This window comes from Oncorhynchus clarkii, chromosome 13, assembly GCF_045791955.1.
Source record: "Oncorhynchus clarkii lewisi isolate Uvic-CL-2024 chromosome 13, UVic_Ocla_1.0, whole genome shotgun sequence".
Lineage (NCBI taxonomy): Eukaryota > Metazoa > Chordata > Actinopteri > Salmoniformes > Salmonidae > Oncorhynchus > Oncorhynchus clarkii.
Window position 1 is genome coordinate 24180209 of NC_092159.1, and position 19631 is coordinate 24199839.

Here is a 19631-nt window from a genome sequence, read left to right on the forward strand (position 1 = left end):
GCAGATCCACGCTACATTGGGTGAGGCGGGTTGCAGGAGAGTATTTAGATGTTGAGGTTTAGCAAAATATTTTAAAAGATATGCGAAGACAAATTGGTAAAAAATTATATATACAAGGGACACGACAGGACAAAGACATCTGACTGCTACGCCATCATGGATACTTCTTCTTCTTCTTACGAGGAACATACAAGAATATTGCAGTTTTGGTTTCATTACGGGTGCATCGCTGCAACAGACCAAATCAATAAAATAATACATTATTAATATATGATATACCAAAGACTAGTAGTAAAGGGTGCATCAAAAAATACAAGATGAATATGGGATCAATGGATATTTTACTTTAATTACAAATAATTACTCAAATAAGTGTCATAGACATTTTCAGGTGACGGAAAAGAGAGCCATTGTAGGTAAAGTCAATAAAACAATAAAAAAAACTATCTGCTTTATTACAAGTTGCAACAGGGAGACACCATTTGGGACAGAAGCAGAGAAAATGTCTAACTGGCCATATAACGTAACTGGCCCTTATATCCAAATCACACAGCATCGATCTCATCAGCTGCTACAGAGTTATAAACATCAGCTGCTAGAGTTGTAGAAATAATACATCAATCACTATCAACAGATATGAGAACAATCCACAACAGTCAGCATCAAGTCTAGTGACCTTGAGTGTTTGGACAACAGACTCCCTGATAGATACTTATGCAAATCATTTACAGACACTCTTAATATGCTACCCAATATATTGATCACACAGCGTTCACAGTATGTCATCAATACAATACAACAGTACTCAGAAATCAGACACAGACAACCATTCAATCAAACAATTTCCCACTACGGTCTCCACGGAGGATGTATGTAAGTCATTTAAACGTCTTGAACCTCGCAAGGCTGCCAGCCCAGACGACATCACTAGCCACGCCCTCAGAGCATGTGCAGACCAGCTAGCTGTTGTGTTTTCGGATATTTTCAATCTCGCTCTAGCTCAGGCCGTTATACCCACCTGCTTCAAGATGTCCACATTGATCCTGTGCCCAAGAAAGGGAAAGTAACTGAAATGGACTACCTGTGCTTTGAGAGGCTAGTCAAAGACTACATCACCTCCTCCCTCTCCGACACATTACCTCCGACCTCTCCAATTTGCCTACCGCCTCGACAGATCCATGGACAACACAATCGCCATGGCACTGCACAGTGTCCTCACCCATTTGTACAAAAAGAACGCATATGTGAGGATGCTGTTCATCGACCTCTGCCTTCAATACCATAGTGCTCTCTATGCTCACCACAAAGCAAACAGCCCTGGAACTGAACTTCTCCCTATGCAACTGGGTCCTGGTCTTCCAGACAGGCCGTTCCCAGGTGGTGAAGGTAGGCAACATTACCTCGTCCACATTGATCCTCAACATGGGGGCCCCACAAGGGTTTGTCCTAAGTCCTCTCCTGTCCTCCCTGTATACCCAGGACTGCGTGGCCTCACACAGTTCCAACATGACAGTAGTAGGCCTGATCACCAACAATGACAAGATGGCCTACAGGGAGGAAGTAGGCACTCTGACGGTGTGGTGCCAGGTAAACAACCTCTCCCTCAATGTCAGCAAAACAAAGGAGCTAATTGTGAACTTCAAGAAGACAGCAACTCTTTAACCTCAGGAGGCTGAAAAGGGCCCTCACAGTGTTCTACAGGAGCATCATCGAGAGCATCCTATCGAGCAGCATCACAGCCTGGTAAAGCAACTCCACCATCGTTGACCACAAAGCCCAGACGAATGTACCAGTGGGTGCACACTGCCTGCCCTCCAGGACACCTACAACAGCTGATGTTGCAGGAAAGCCAAGAAGCTCATCAGGGACCTCAGCCACTGAGCCACGGTGTGTTCTCCCAGTTTCCATCACTCAGCAGTACAGGAGCATCATGGCTAAATCTAACCAATAACTTCTATCCACAGACCATCAGGCTGCTGAATAGCCACCAGTTGTCAGCTACCCCCCCCCCCCCCCCCCCCCCCCCCCCCGCTGCTCCCTCTAAGGAACTTTTTATTTTTCTCCCCTCACTCAACGGACAATCGTCCTGCTCACAGCCCACAGGAGATTTACATTTATCATTGTCACAGAATCATGGGAATTAATATGGAGTTGGTCCCCCCTTTGCTGCTATAGCAGCCTCCACTCTTCTGTGAAGGCTTTCCACTAGATTTTGGAACATGTCAAAAAATACATGTTTTCATTATTGGACCCCATTCATTTGTACAATTTACTTAATTGCCACTGTGGGGTGCACATCAGCGTACAATGGGATTTTTTCTTATTTTTTAACCTCAGTTAAGAACAAATTCTTATTTTCAATGACGGCCTAACTGCCTTGTCCAGGGGTAGAACGACAGACTTTCACCTTGTAGGCTCGGGGATTCGATCTTGCAACCTTTTGGTTACTCATCCAACTCTCTAACCACAAGGCTACCTGCCGCCCCATTAATTGCAAGCTGCATGGTTTACAATAATTGTTTTGTTTGATGCCATTTTGGTTAGGTTTCATAACCTTATTACCAAGTTGTTGTTTTTCCGAACAGGTTTCAGTCATGTAGAAAAGAATCACTTTGAAAAAATGAAAGATTTCTTCCAAAGAGTGCGAAAGCAATCGATGCCTGTCCAGAAATCGATGGAGTCTTTCCATCTGCGGTACACATACCCCCACTGCCCTGAGCCACATACAGTATATAAATAAAAGATGAGCTCTTACACAAAAAGTGCGTTATCATAAATTTCACAATTTCAGAGTATTATTTCAACCTCATATTGTGGAAATATATTTTTTCTTCAAATAGCAAAATCACATTTTTGACAGTACTGCCCCTTTAATAACCTGCCCATATGCCGTAATTTTGCAGTTAATTTGGAAGTTGCTAAAAGTTGTATTTGAAATGATAGCAACACTTTCCATAATCAATATTCCAGAGTATCAGCAATACTTTCCATAAGCAATATTCCAGAGTATCTACAAGAAAATGGATCAAGTAAACATTGAATATTCATATGAATTATAAAATGACGTTATTCTTATGTTATACTATGTACTGTAGGTACAGCTACACGCAGTTACAAAGTACATTTTAAAAATGGGGAGGACTACACATGATATTTGCCTGTTTACAGGATATGTACTGTATATACTGTAAGTAACGCTCACTGGGAAGGAGTGGCAATTGTAAAAATGACATGAAGAATCCCTTGTGTTCACAAGCATCTTACATTTCAACCATTTTAGGGTCTTTGAAAGACAGGCACAGTTACATCTATTCAGGATTTTCTAACGCTAGGAAGCTTCCGTTAGCTTCACATTCCAATGTATGTTTCATCCAAGCTGGTGTTGGACATTGATCCAACACCTGCTGCTAACTCAATCCAGGCTTGTAACTGCACGTGCATGTCACACGTGGATAGCCCAGTGAGTCAAACACCATTGAGACAATGCTTAAACAACAATGCATGGGCGAGACAGTGCCACATTTTCATTTTTGTCAAAATCAAAATGAAAGAATGGTTATCCTGCAAATTTAGGCTATGGTGGCAAATAGACTATTAGAAGTGCCATCTTTCTTTTATAATGTGTATCATTAATGTCATCTTTCTTTTATAATGTGTATCATTAATGCCATCTTTCTTTTATAATGTGTATCATTAATGCCATCTTTCTTTTATAATGTGTATCATTAATGCCATCTTTCTTTTATAATGTGTATCATTAATGTCATCTTTCTTTTATAATGTGTATCATTAAATACCATCTTTCTTTTATAATGTGTATCATTAATGCCATCTTTCTTTTATAATGTGTATCATTAAATACCATCTTTGGTGTGCTCAATGAACGAGCAGGCTGTTTTCCACATCGATAAAATAATTGTACTAATGTAGTCATATGATAGTTTTGTAACGCTTTATTTTAGGGTACACATTAGCCCCTAATTGTTTGTACAAGTAGTTAATAAGGTCTTTCTTATATCTTATTACCCATAGATGTATATTAGGTTTGAATTAAGTATGAATTAATTAAGTATTTTATTAAAAAATTACAGGTCATGTATTACTGGCCAATCCTTAATAACCACATTGTTAGCCATAATAAAGACGTATTAGTTGTTACTAAAGAGCAAGCTACACAATAAATGCATTATTGGTAAGCTATCTCAATGTGGCACTAGTAAGGGCTTGGTACCTGAAAATCCCTATTCTAAACTGTGACCACATTTTATCATGCACATTTTTTTCTTCCAGAAATGAGCATTTTTCCAAAATGTTTTATGAGATTGCAGAACACGTTAGAAGGGAATTAGAGCCTTCCTCCATACAGAATCTTTCCAAATCCTTGATATCATTTGTCTGCTCTTAATGGACGGCCCTCTTCAATCCACACTACAGGTTTTCAAGTTCAAGTCCGGACACAGCAATGGCGATTGCAAAAAGTTGATTTTGGGGTCAATTGGGGATTATTGTCTTGCTGGAACATTGACTTGAAGCATCCACACAGGTGTGGTTCCTGAGTTAATTAAGCAATTAACATCCCATGATGCTTAGATCCATGTATAAAAATGTTGGGCAGGCCATTAGTTTGGCTACCATGGCTGGGCCCAGATAGGAACACAAACCTCCAACCAAAGGGCACAAGGGGTCACTGAATGGTTTGATGAGTATGAAAATGATGTAAACCATTTTCCATTGCCGTCTTAGTCACCAGGTCTTAACCCAGTTGAAGACTTATGGGAGATTCTGGAGCGGCACCCGAGACAGCGTTTTCCATCACCATCAACAAAACACCACATTATGACATTTCTTGTGGAAGAATGGTGTCGTCTCTCTCCAACAGAGTTCCAGACACTTGTAGAATCTATGCCAAGGTGCATTGAAACTGGTCTGACTCGTGGTGGCCCCCCTATTAAGACACTTTATGTTGGTGTTTCCTTTATTTTGGCAGTTACTTGTGGCTCAGTATTTGTATTATACATTTTTCAGTCTTTTTTGCTAATTTTTATCAAGGGTGCCAATAATGATGTACCTGACTGTATATGGAAGTATATTAGGGTTGGGCGGTATGCAGATTTTCATACCTGTACCATACCGGGGTATAATGTATTACCGGCAGTGCACACAAGGAGCACTATTTCATTTGATTTATTTTTTACGCACAAAACACATTTAGGTAGCAGGGATCTTGATCCATTGATTGTCTCTGCTGTAACCAAGAAGCTTGATCTTGCAAGCTAGCCACTTAGCAAGCAAGTAGGCAAACCAAATGCATACTGTAGCTGGAGTCCTGAACTGGAGATAATTTATATGACATATCTTACATAGTTCATTTATAGTGATAAGTAGTGGCGCCAAACAAACAAAAAGGACTCATAGCCACCAAACAAACCCAGCAGCCTCATGGCTTGCAAGCTGGGACACTGACTGACAATCACATTAATTGGCAGCACCTGACGTGCTTATCAACCAGGTTACCAACTGGACAAGGTTGCTGCTGCCCCCTGGGGGAATGGAGTGTGGAATTGTATCCTGGATAGTGTGTTGGTCTATGTTCGAACACTAACCTTCCCCTATATCATAACGATAGGGAACACATTTTAAGGTACTATGCCCTTACTAGTCCCACATTGAGACAGCTTACTAAGTCCTTTTATTGTGTAACTTGCTATTTAGTAACAACTAATACGTATTTATTATGGCTAACAATGTGGTTAATAAGGATTGACCAGGAATACACATAATTAAGGCCAAATATTTGGCTAATAAGACACAATAAAGACTGTATTAGCTGCTAATATGTGTACCTTCAAATAAAGTGTTACTGAAAGTTTTACTGCACGTCAAGTGTCAAAGGTATCCTGTCATTGCTAAATCTTTTGATCAATTTAATATGTAATTAGTTGTCTTCCTCAAATATTGTTTGTATGGAAGCGGATGGCGATACACAATCTTTGCGAGGGAGAGGGAATCTGATTTGTTTGGTCCTCAACCAGCAGCTCAGACACTTTATTCAGGATAAAGTGGAGTTAGCCTGCCCTGGAGCAGGTTAGAGTTGATTCGTTGCCATAGAAATGTACCTGGCTAAAAGGTCAGCCCGGCTTTGTGCCAATGGTTATCCTGATTTGAATTCAGAGTTGGCAAAAGTTAGCTTGCTTACTCCTCTATCCCGCTACGTGGTATAGCGCTCTGGTAGCGACTAAGGTGTCTCGGTAAATAATGACGGTCAATTATTTAATATGTTATACTTTTCATCAATAGGGTGACTATGAGGTCAAGGAGGACTTGACGAGTGACACAATTAAAGCCTTGACACAAAAGCTCTCCCAGCACATGTCCTTCATTATATGTAAAGTCGCATGTATATAATTTAATAATTTATTTATACATTTAATTACAAAAAAAGTAAACAAATAATCTACAGTGCATCTAATAATTGGCCAGCCATTGTTTCAATACAACTATTTTTTTCCGGATATTTGCAGAGGTGAACACCGTGGTGTTGGACAAGCTTTGCAAGATTCTGGAATCAATGAGGAGACAACGGTGCACTTTTCTATGTCCTCCTTCCCTGATGAGAAAACCGACAACATGGAATTCTACTTGAATGATGTTGTACCCTCAGTGCACCAAACGCAGAAAGGACTCTGTGCTTTCTTTTCTTCTCTTTATGCTATTGTGAGATTCCAATACGTATAATGTCTTGTAACCATTTATTAAAACTTCAGATGTTCGTATTACCATGTTCAGGCAGAGGGCTACGGTGCTCCTTTGCTTGTGTCATTGGCTTTTCAATGTACCTTGCCCCATCTTGCATTCAATTATTTCCCCTAATATCTCTGCAGAAAGTTAAACATTCTGGTGAGGGATTCAAGAAAGTGAATAAAAACAATTGAAAGCTCAGTGGATATAATTGTAGCTGTATTGTAGCTGTTGGGCAGAAATGAAAGTGGAAGTTGGACCCAGAAGGCGATGCATATTTTGCCACACAAATGTACCTTTCCCATACAATATCAGGTAAGTCCACAAATAGATTCATAAAATGTATTTGTTTTAGATTGCCATTGTTGAAGGATTGTATACACTCTTCAGAGAGCTGTTGCCAAGCCTCAATAAAAAAAAGAGGTGACAAGATCATTGAAGATTTGAAGGTTTTTGAGAATGCACCAGTTTGCTGGGCCTACCTGATATCTAAAAGCAGCAGTATGCTCTCAAGAAGTTTAATTGTTGTGAAAAAGTCTTCAGGGCACCCAAGAAAGTCCAGAAAGCGCCAGGACCGTCTCTTAAAGTTGATTCAGCTGCGGGATCGGGGCACCACCAGTACAGAGCTTGCTCAGGAATGGCAGCAGGCAGGTGTGAGTGCATCTGCACGCACAGTGAGGCAAAGACTTTTGGAGGATGGACTGGTGTCAAGAAGGGCAGCAAAAAAGCCCCTTCTCTCCGGGTAAAACATCAGGGACAGACTGATATTCTGCAAAAGGTACAGGGATTGGACTGCTGAAGACTGGGGTAAAGTCATTTTCTCTGATGAATCCCCTTTCCGATTGTTTGGGGCATCCGGAAAAAAGCTTGTCCGGAGAAGACAAGGTGAGCGCTATCATCAGTTCTGTGTCATGCCAACAGTAAAGCATCCTGCTTCTTAGCCAAGGGAGTGGGCTCACTCACAATTTTGCCTAAGAACACAGCCATGAATAAACAATGGTACCAACACATCCTCCGAGAGCAACTTCTCCCAAATATCCAGGAACAGTTTGATGACGAACAATGCCTTTTCCAGCATGATGGAGCACCTTGCCATAAGGCAAAAGTGATAACCAAGTGGCTCGGGGAACAAAACATCGATATTCTGGGTCCATGGCCAGGAAACTTCCCAGACCTTAATCTCATTGAGAACTTGTGGTCATCCTCAAGAGGCGGTGGACAAACAAAAACCCACAAATTCTGACCACCTCCAAGCATTGATTATGCAAGAATGGGCTGCCATCAGAGGATGAAGTTAATTGACAGCATGCCAGGGCGGATTGCAGAGGACTTGAAAAAGAAGGGTCAACAGTGCAAATATTGACTCTTTGCATCAACTTCATGAAATTGTAAATAAAAGCCTTTGACACTTATGAAATGCTTGTAATTATACTTCAGTATTCCATAGTAACATCTGACAAAAATATCGAAAGACACTGAAGCAGCAAACTTTGTGGAAATTGATATTTGTGTCATTCTTTAAACTTTTGGCCACGACTGTACTATATGTATTACATGTTATGAAATGTTTTTAATGGGGGATTGAGATACTGCACCTCTGTATGTTTGGCATTAAAAACACATTTTAGACCAGGTGCATGACTTAACAGGTCAAAATGAATCATTGCACGCAAAAAAAGAGATTGAAATATAATGAAATGTATACAAAAGAAAATGGGGGAAAAAATAATATTTACACGGGACAAAGACAAACACGTCTTACTGCTACGCCATCTTGGATCATTCAAATGTCAATGAAGACACTTGCCAGTTGATCAGCGCATGCCCGCAATCCACGTCCTGGTATTCCATCTGGCCCTGCGGCCTTGTGAATGCTGACCTGTTTAAAGCTCTTACTTACATTGGCTGCGGAGAGCGTGATCACACAGTCTTCTGGAACAGCTGGTGCTCTCATGCATGTTTTAGTGTTATTTTCCTCAAGGAGTGCACTCAAATTATTACAAGTAAATCTATGGTCATTCAGTTGTGACAGAATGAATTTCCTTATGTGTAGAACTGTAAAACTGGAGCAACACATTGACAGCAACAATGCAATAATTTGTTGTCCGTAGTTAAAGGCTATGAGGCCTGATTAAGTTTTTTCTCTCAGAATTCTCCAATCAAGAAGTATAAACAAGTATTTGCCGGGACTGGGAGAATCTTGTGTAGTTTGTTATGTCTGTAAACATTACAATTAAATAGTTAAATTAATGAAACAATTGACCCCATTTTTATGACAATGGTCTACACTCTTACCTTTCTACAGGCAAAGGACTGACCCAAAAACGAAGAAACTTCTAAGACGAACTGACCTCAAGTCAGACACAACCATGCAGTTAATGGTGATGGAGCATCCCAAAAAGGAAGCTCTGTAGACAAGTGATTGAAAACACAACACGTCATCCAAAATGCATTTCTTCCTGCCGTATGCATTTTTGGAAGAAACATGATGATGTTACCCATTGGGTTATTGAATGGTATGAGATTTTCTAGAGGGCCTTCTTCTATGCGGAGGTTGTATCTACCCACTTCATGGGTAACTAGCAAATATTTATATTATGGTAATTTCCTGTTAAACTATGTTATTAATCAGTAGCATTTTCTTTATGTTAAAATGAGTTGTATGTCACAGTTGTCATTAGACCATTGTGAAAATCAGATATCTAGGAGATTCCCCAATATCTTGATATAGTGATGTGGGCACTTTAAAATATGCAAATTCAGTGATGTGTGAGATAAGTTGAGGGCCCACGTTAATGACGGTGGTGGTGTTTTCAGTAGTTTACTTTAATGAAACTTTACACAGTGATTTGAAGAGGCAATCTGCAATTCAAACAATAACAAACATGACACCCTACCACTGATATTGTAAACAGCTGAGAGATGGTGCTGGAGGTATGTAACCACTCTCAAATTCATAGACAGAGCTATGGATGCAAATACTGACCATCCAAAATCATAGTTTTAAACATGTTTGTTTATGCTTTGTTTGTTTACACTTACATTGGTTTACAAAAAAATGGAGTGAAAAAAGCTTGTAATTTGGGTTCTGCCAGGGTATAACAGTTGAACTAAGCACATGAGGCATTTGTAAGTTGTTTTCTTCTAGAATCAATGGTTATATAGTCATTCATTTAAAAGTCAAAAAATGTATGTAGCAATTGCAGATTGCCCTTTAAAAGAATGATATCAATTTTAAAAAGTGAAGAATAAACATGGGTTATGATCCTGTTGTTGAAGTATTTCTTCACTTTTTCCCCTCCATTTGTTTGATCTGTTTGGAAAAGGAACTGATAATTAGAGGTAGTGTTTTTCTTTGGTGATGAATCCACCCTTGTCAGGTCAACACCACACACACACACCACACAACTCGCCAGAGCCAGGACTCCCAAAGGGGTGGGACTCCCAAACTGATGTAACTCTACGCAACTGTTTAGTATGTGTAATGTGGGTGAGAGTGTTATTGTTCCCAGTACTAACACACACACACACACACACACACACACACACACACACACACACACACACACACACACACACACACACACACACACACACACGCACACACACACACACACGCACACACCCACGCACACGCACACACACACACGCACACGAACACACACGCACGCACACGCACACACACACACTGTGGCAGAAATAACTGTCATTTTCAAATAGAGTAAAACAAATACATTAGAAGGTAAATATAGCAATTCAATTGCCTTTCATTGCTTCAAACAAGGTCAAACGAGCAGGTTCTTGTCTCTTCAATTGAATGGAAATGACAAAAGATGTAATATCATCATCATCTCCATCACATTCTGATGAACTGATCTGCATAACGGTAATACAAATTGGCGGTTAGCGCACATTGTTTGCTCTCTGATATCATCTACTGTACGTGCTGTGGGCTCAGGCTCACGTGATTGTTATACAAATTCATGAGGCCTTTTAGAGCTCTGATGCATACCTTGGTCGTGGTGCAGAACTGTCTACTACAGTATTCCCCGGAAATAGAAATACTATAACATATTGGCACTTTTTCATAACAGCACACTTCTATTGAGAATGAAACGTTAGCGAAATAAAATCTGTTACGATTTTTGGAAGCGTCGAGATGCTGTTTTTTTTCCGTTCAATTAAATAACAGCCCACCATGAATTATTGTAGAAAAGGTGGAGCAGGTGGGTCAGAGAGAAAGGAAGGGAAGGTGAGAAACAGAGAAACAGAGAGAGAGAGAGAGAGAGAGAGAGAGAGAGAGAGAGAGAGAGAGAGAGAGAAAGAGAGAGAGAGAGAGAAAGAGAGAGAGAGGAGGAGAGGGAGAAGAAGCGAGAGAGCAGCATCTCTGCGTTAATAAAAGAGGCCTTTTGCAGGAGACTGATTAGAAATATAATTTCCTGACTCTTGCTTTTTTTTCTCATTAAATTGGGCGATGTAGGCCTGGGATATATATTAATAACCTGGAGAAGGGTGTACAATAACAGAGGGGTGATAGACAGAGAGTAAATTCTCACTCCCTCACACACTCACACACACACACACACACACACACACACACACACACACACACACACACACACACACACACACACACACACACACACACACACACACACACAGTGACAAAACGCTAGCTAAAAACCTGATGGCGGGCGCGTTGTGCAGGTGCTTTAATCTAATTCCGCCCTCGCAGCTGTGATTTGTTTCCACGGTAGTTTAATCTCGCCTGTCTCTTCTGTCCCTCAAATAAAACCCAGGCATAAATAAACCAGCAGCTTTACTGTGAGACCAGCCAGGCACACGAACACGCCATGGTAGTGACCTACATAGTGAACAGTCAGTTAATACATTATTATGACTATCTACCATTACTATTAGCAGGATTATTACTATTCATTAAAGTCATAAGCGTATTCAAATAAATGCAATTTCTTTGAAATATTCTAGCACTGCTCAGGCCTGTACATCCATATAGTAATTAACTGTCATATTACATCATTATTGGCATTACTAATTACTATTTTTAACAGCCCGCGTAATTATAATGATTAATTTGTCTTAATAAATCAAATTAAATCAAATTTATTTATATAGCCCTTCGTACATCAGCTGATATCTCAAAGTGCTGTACAGAAACCCAGCCTAAAACCCCAAACAGCAAGCAATGCAGGTGTAGAAGCACGGTGTCTAGGAAAAACTCCCTAGAAATGCCAAAACTTAGGAAGAAACCTAGAGAGGAACCAGGCTATGAGGGGTGGCCAGTCCTCTTCTGGCTATGCCGGGTGGAGATTATAACAGAACATGGCCAAGATGTTCAAATGTTCATAAAGGACCAGCATGGTCAAATAATAATAAGGCAGAACAGTTGAAACTGGAGCAGCAGCACGGCCAGGTGGACTGGGGTCATCATGTCAGGTAGTCCTGAGGCATGGTCCTAGGGCTCAGGTCCTCCGAGAGAGAGAAAGAAAGAGAGAAAGAGAGAATTAGAGAGAGCACACTTAAATTCACACAGGACACCGAATAGGACAGGAGAAGTACTCCAGATATAACAAGTATATATATATAACAAGTATAGATATAAACAGATATAACTAGTTGTCGAGGGTGCAGCAAGTCAGCACCTCAGGAGTAAATGTCAGTTGGCTTTGCAAAGCCGATCATTAAGAGTATATCTACCACTCCTGCTGTCTCTAGAGAGTTGAAAACAGCAGGTCTGGGACAGGTAGCACGTCCGGTGAACAGGTCAGGACTCCATAGCAGCAGGCAGAACAGCTGAAACTGGAGAAGCAGCACGGCCAGGTGGACTGGGGACAGCAAGGAGTCATCAAGCCAGGTAGTCCTGAGGCATGGTCCTAGGGCTCAGGTCCTCCGAGAGAGAGAAAGAAAGAGAGAAAGAGAGAATTAGAGAGCATACTTAAATTCACACAGGACACCGGATAAGACAGGAGAAGTACTCCAGATATAACAAACGGACCCTAGCCCCCGACACATAAACTACTGCAGCATAAATACTGGGGGCTGAGACAGGAGGGGTCAGGAGACACTGTGGCCCCATCCGAAGATACCCCCGGACAGGGCCAAACAGGAAGGATATAACCACACCCACTTTGCCAAAGCACAGCCCCCACACCACTAGAGGGATATCTTCAACCACCAACTTACCATCCTGAGTATAGCCCACAAAGATCTCTGCCACGGCACAACCCAAGGGGGGGGGGGGGGGGGGGGGCAACCCAGACAGGAAGATTACATCAGTGACTCAACCCACTCAAGTGACGCACCCCTCCTAGGGACGGCATGAAAGAGCACCAGTAAGCCAGTGACTCAGCCCCTGTAATAGGGTTAGAGGCAGAGAATCCCTGTGGAAAGAGGGGAACCGACCATGCAGAGACAGCAAGGGCGGCTCGTTGCTCCAGAGCCTTTCCGTTCACCTTCACACTCCTGGGCCAGACTACACTCAATCATATGACTACCTGAAGATATGAGTCTTCAGTAAAGACTTAAGGTTGTGAGTCTGCGTCTCTCACATGGGTAGGCAGACCATTCCATAAAAATGGAGCTCTATAGGAGAAAGCCCTGCCTCCAGCTGTTTGCTTAGAAATTCTAGGGACAATTAGGAGGCCTGCGTCTTGTGCCCGTAGCATACGTGTAGGTATGTACGGCAGCACCAAATCAGAGAGATAGGTAGGAGCAAGCCCATGTAATGCTTTGTAGGTTAGCAGTAAAACCTTGAAATCAGCCCTTTCCTTAACAGGAATCCAGTGTAGGGAGGCTAGCACTGGAGTAATATGATCACATTTTTTGGTTCTAGTCAGGATTCTAGCAGCCGTATTTAGCACTAACTGAAGTTTATTTAGTGCTTTATCCGGGTAGCCGGAAAGTAGAGCATTGCAGTAGTCTAACCTAGAAGTAACAAAAGCATGGATTCATTTTTCAGCATCATTTTTGGACAGAAAGTTTCTGATTTTTGCAATGTTACGTAGATGGAAAAAAGCTGTCCTTGAAACAGTCTTGATCTGTTCGTCAAAAGCGAGATCAGGGTCCAGAGTAAAGCCGAGGTCCTTGACAGATGTTTTTGAGACGTCTGTAGCATTTGATAATAATATTCATGTTAGTGCTAGATTCCACTAGGGTTGCAAAGGGTCGGGAACTTTCCATTCAATTTCCAGAATTTTTCAGGAAATTTTCCATTGTGATACACATAAGGCAATTCGAGGTCTTGTGGCATATTTTGGTTAAACTATCCCAAATTCAATGGAATTGCAACCCTCTGCATGCACAGTGCATTCTTCCATCACATCACGGGGTGGCAGGGTAGCCTAATTTTTATTTTATTTTTTATTTTACCTTTATTTAACTAGGCAAGTCAGTTAAGAACAAATTCTTATTTTCAATGACGGCCTAGGAACAGTGGGTTAACTGCCTGTTCAAGGGCAGAACGACAGATTTGTACCTTGTCAGCTCGGGGGTTTGAACTTGCAACCTTCCGGTTACTAGTCCAACGCCCTAACCACTAGGCTACCCTGCCGCCCACTAATGGTTAGTGTTGGACTAGTAACCGAAAGGTTGCAAGATTGAATCCCCTGAGGTGATAAGGTAAAAATAGATCGTCCTGCCCCTGAACAAGGCAGTTAACCCACTGTTCCAAGGCTGTCATTGAAAATAAGAATTTGTTCTTTCCCCTGTTGCCTCCATCATCCTCAAAATCCCACCAACATCAGCCGCCTCAGAGCGCAACTGGTCCTTGTATGGGAACACATGCACCAAAGCACGCAACAGGCTGACCAATACAAGGGTTGAAAAATTGGTGGCCATCCGGGAAAATGTTTGGCTTTTTGAGCCTGACAACGAGCCATCCTCAAGGTTGGAAAGTGACAGTGAAGATGAGGGCTCAGTCTGATGTTCAAGAGATGGACATTGAGGAGGTCCAAGGAGAAGACATATAAGCCTCAGAGGAAGACAACCAAAGCTTTAGTTTCTAGACTATCATTTTACAGATGTATGTTGAAAACATTTTTGGGAGATGCGATGGATCATTGGGGATCATTCAATATTCCCTTTCTTTTGTTGTTCAGTGAAATCATCTCATGTGAAGAGTCAGCTCATTTAATTAAAGTTCAATTAGTAACTAAATCGTTATTTTTATTTCTATTGGAAGGATTTAATCATTTGCAATTATGTCTACTTATGATAAGGTAAAAGGTTGACATTTCTGTCTCCATATGATATGGTAAATACAGTGGGGCAAAAAAGTATTTAATCAGCCACCAATTGTGCAAGTTCTCCCACTTAAAAAGATGAGACAGGCCTGTAATTTTCATCATAGGTACACTTCAACTATGACAGACAAAATGAGAAAAAAAATCCAGAAAATTAATTTTTAATGAGTTTATTTGCAAATTATGGTTGAAAATAAGTATTTGGTCAATAACAAAAGTTTATCTCAATACTTTGTTATATACCCTTTGTTGGCAATGACAGAGGCCAAACGTTTTCTGTAAGTCTTCACAAGGTTTTCACACACTGTTGCTGGTATTTTGGCCCATTCCTCCATGCAGATCTCCTCTAGAGCAGTGATGTTTTGGGGCTGTTGCTGGGCAACACAGACTTTCAACTGCCTCCAAAGATTTTCTACGGGGTTGAGATCTGGAGACTGGCTAGGCCACTCCAGGACCTTGAAATGCTTCTTACGAAGCCACTCCTGCGTTGCACGGGCGGTGTGTTTGGGATCATTGTCATGCTGAAAGACCCAGCCACGTTTCATCTTCAATGCCCCTGCTGATGGAAGGAGATTTTCACTCAAAATCTCACGATACATGGCCCCATTCATTCTTTCCTTTACACGGATCAGTCGTCCTGGTCCCTTTGCAGAAAAACAGCCCCAAAGCATGATGTTTCCACCCCCATGCTTCACTGTAGGTATGGTGTTCTTTGGATGCAACTCAGCATTCTTTGTCCTCCAAACATGACGAGTTTAGTTTTTACCAAAAAGTTATATTTTGGTTTCATCTGACCATATGACATTCTCCCAATCTTCTTCTGGATCATCCAAATGCTCTCTAGCAAACTTCAGACGGGCCTGGACATGTACTGGCTTAAGCAGGGGGACACGTCTGGCACTGCGGGATTTGAGTCCCTGGCGGCGTAGTGTGTTACTGATGGTAGGCTTTGTTACATTGGTCCCAGCTCTCTGCAGGTCATTCACTAGGTCCCCCCGTGTGGTTCTGGGATTTTTGCTCACCGTTCTTGTGATCATTTTGACCCTACGGGGTGAGATCTTGCGTGGAGCCCCAGATCGAGGGAGATTATCAGTGGTCTTGTTTCTACTTTCTACTTTTAAACTCGGACAAAACAGAGATGCTTGTTCTAGGTCCCAAGAAACAAAGAGATCTTCTGTTGAATCTGACAATTAATCTTAAAGGTTGTACAGTCGTCTCAAATAAAACTGTGAAGGACCTCGGCGTTACTCTGGACCCTGATCTCTCTTTTGGGTTGTGGGTCGTGGGTCTCCGTGGCGGAGATCTTTGTGGGCTATACTCGGCCTTGTCTCAGGATGGTAAGTTGGTGGTTGAAGATATCCCTCTAGTGGTGTGGGGGCTGTGCTTTGGCAAAGTGGGTGGGGTTATATCCTTCCTGTTTGGCCCTGTCCGGGGGTGTCCTCAGATGGGGCCACAGTGTCTCCTGACTTCTCCTGTCTCAGCCTCCAGTATTTATGCTGCAGTAGTTTATGTGTCGGGGGGCTAGGGTCAGTTTGTTATATCTGGAGTACTTCTCCTGTCCTATTCGGTGTCCTGTGTGAATTTAAGTGTGCTCTCTCTAATTCTCTCTTTCTCTCTTTCTTTCTCTCTCTCGGAGGACCTGAGCCCTAGGACCATGCCTCAGGACTACCTGACATGATGACCCCAGTCCACCTGGCCGTGCTGCTGCTCCAGTTTCAACTGTTCTGCCTTATTATTATTGGACCATGCTGGTCATTTATGAACATTTGAACATCTTGGCCATGTTCTGTTATAATCTCCACCCGGCACAGCCAGAAGAGGACACTTGTGGCCACCCCACATAGCCTGGTTACTCTCTAGGTTTCTTCCTAGGTTTTGGCCTTTCTAGGGAGTTTTTCCTAGCCACCGTGCTTCTACACCTGCATTGCTTGCTGTTTGGGGTTTTAGGCTGGGTTTCTGTACAGCACTTTGAGATATCAGCTGATGTACGAAGGGCTATATAAATACATTTGATTTGATTTGATTTGTATGTCTTCCATTTCCTAATAATTGCTCCCACAGTTGATTTCTTCAAACCAAGCCTCTTACCTATTGCAGATTCAGTCTACCCAGCCTGGTGCAGGTCTACAATTTTGTTTCTGGTGTCCTTTGACAGCTCTTTGGTCTTGGCCATAGTGGAGTTTGGAGTGTGACTGTTTGAGGTTGTGGACAGGTGTCTTTTATACTGATAATAAGTTCAAACAGGTGGAGGACAGAGGAGCCTCTTAAAGAAGAAGTTACAGGTCTTTGAGAGCCAGAAATCTTGCTTGTTTGTAGGTGACCAAATACTTATTTTCCACCATAATTTGCTAATAAATTCATTAAAAATCCTACAATGTGATTTTCTGGATTTCTTTTTCTAATTGTCTGTCATAGTTGAAGTGTACCTATGATGAAAATTACAGGCCTCTCTCATCTTTTTAAGTTGGAGAACTTGCACAATTGGTGGCTGACTAAATACTTTTTTACCCCAAAAAACATCTACATTTAAATGGTATTAATATTAATTTGCATATATTTACATTCATTCCCATATATTCCTGTGAATTCTCATATATTCCTGTTAATTCCCACTGAAAGTTTCCACCTCTGAATATTCCCCAAAATGTGCAACACTAGATACCACTACTACAAATGTACTACTAAAAATATTGTTGTATGTAGTTGCTCATATACTGTAAATGTATACATGTTTTCTAAATACACATTCATCTTGATGACATTATTATCATGAGTTAGCAAGGCCATTCTGGGATGAACCAGGCAGTGTTTCCCTGCAGAGTGAGAGATGGCCTGATAAGTAGAGGTAATAAATAGCCCAATCCCGCTGTGAACAGCCCTCTCTCTCGCTCTCTCTCCGGCCCCTGTGGCCAAAAAGGCATCTGCTGCTCATGCTGATGTCATCTGGAGATAATAACCAGGCCCAGCGTGGCACCAGACCACAGCCAGTGCTACGCCTCCCACTTCTCTACCGTGCATCGGCTTACTGGGAGAATATCTGGCAACCCGAGCCTGAGGAGGATAGCAACTCATGCACTACTGCAGTCAGCCCCATAGCTGCAGGGTTGGGGGAGCAGCAGTGAGGGACCACAATGAGGGATTACTGGGATCTGGCAATCTTTGGATGGAGAGTATCAAGGATCTGGCAACCTCGGGGGTCTGTGGTAGAGATTGCCCCCCCTGCAGGAAGCCCCATAGCCAAAGGGGGTTTGGGACCCAGCGAGAGGGGATCTGCAGCCCACTGCTGGGATCTGGCAACCCGCAGCTATGGTGAAATACAAGCGCAACAACTCAACAGTCACCACACTTCTGTCTGAAATACTAAAATAACTGGAGAACTTTGTCTCCAGTGTGTGTGTGTGTGTGTGTGTGTGTGTGTGTGCGCGTGTGTGTGTGTGTGTATGGGGGGGGGGGGTTTGGTTGGCACGGCTAATTGAGGCTAAGAATTTTACTCCCCTAATCCTAGTCCTAGTAGGCTTCATGCAGCTCTACTACCACTTGCCTTACCACAGCTTATATCCCACAACCCACCAGGGACTCCAACCCCCAACCCTCCAAACCCCCACCACATTACCACAGAGTGGCCACTCTCACCCTAATCCACCTCCCCTGCCTCCTCCTCAGTGGTTTGTCGGAAATCTATGGCTGCGTCCCAAATGGTACCCTGTTTAATGTACTACTTTTGACCAGAGCTCTATGGGCCCTGGTCAAAGCTAGTGCCCTATATAGGGAGTAGGGTGCCATTTGGGACGCGAGCAATGTGTTCACTTTCCTAGAGTGGTTAAGAGCACCAGCAACATGGAATTGGAAGGTAACTAACTCGACACTCCTGCCATTTCCTAAAGGGTTTCTAAAATGGGTGTGAGTGGGAAAATTGAGTTACTTTGGGTTGGTAAGATGGTTCAGGCCTGGTTCTCCGCCCACCTGCGCTGCGGACCATTACAATGGCTATTAAAGCGCCTGCTAGCACATGTCAATCTCTCCATTTGGACACTGAGTGGGAGGACTATTAAATGGCTGGATGGGCTGCTGCTTTCTACCTCTCAGTCTGTCTGTTTCCCTGTCTTTCTGTCTGTCTCCTCCTCCTCTCTGTCTCTTTTTAACTCCATCTCTCTCTCTCTCTCTCTCTCTCTCTCAGTAACTGTCTCCTGTCTGCGAGCATATCAACTCCTCGGCTGACGCCGATGCCCGCCTGCCTCTCTCTCTCTCGTTCTCCATCTCCGTGGAGGAGAGGAAAGAAGGAAGCAGGGTAGACGGAGAAATCAAATTGTCTTCCATCTAATTCCCTCTGACATCCAATTCGGACGGCTTTTCTTTCTCCCCATCCTGGAGGGATGAGAGAGGGAGGATGAGGGAAGTGGGGGAGGGAGTGGGCTGTGGTGGTAACCTGAGGAGGAGGGATGTGTGTCTGGGTGTGTCTGTGAGTGCGTGTGCCTGTGAGTGTGTGTGTGTGTGGTGGGAGGAGGGGTCAGTTGGCTGTGGGCAGATATTCAGGATCCCCCCTCGCGCCGTGTCAGATGGAGCATAGATCAACCAAGGGCTGAAGGCTCCCCTCGAGTCAACACACACACACACACACACACACACACACAC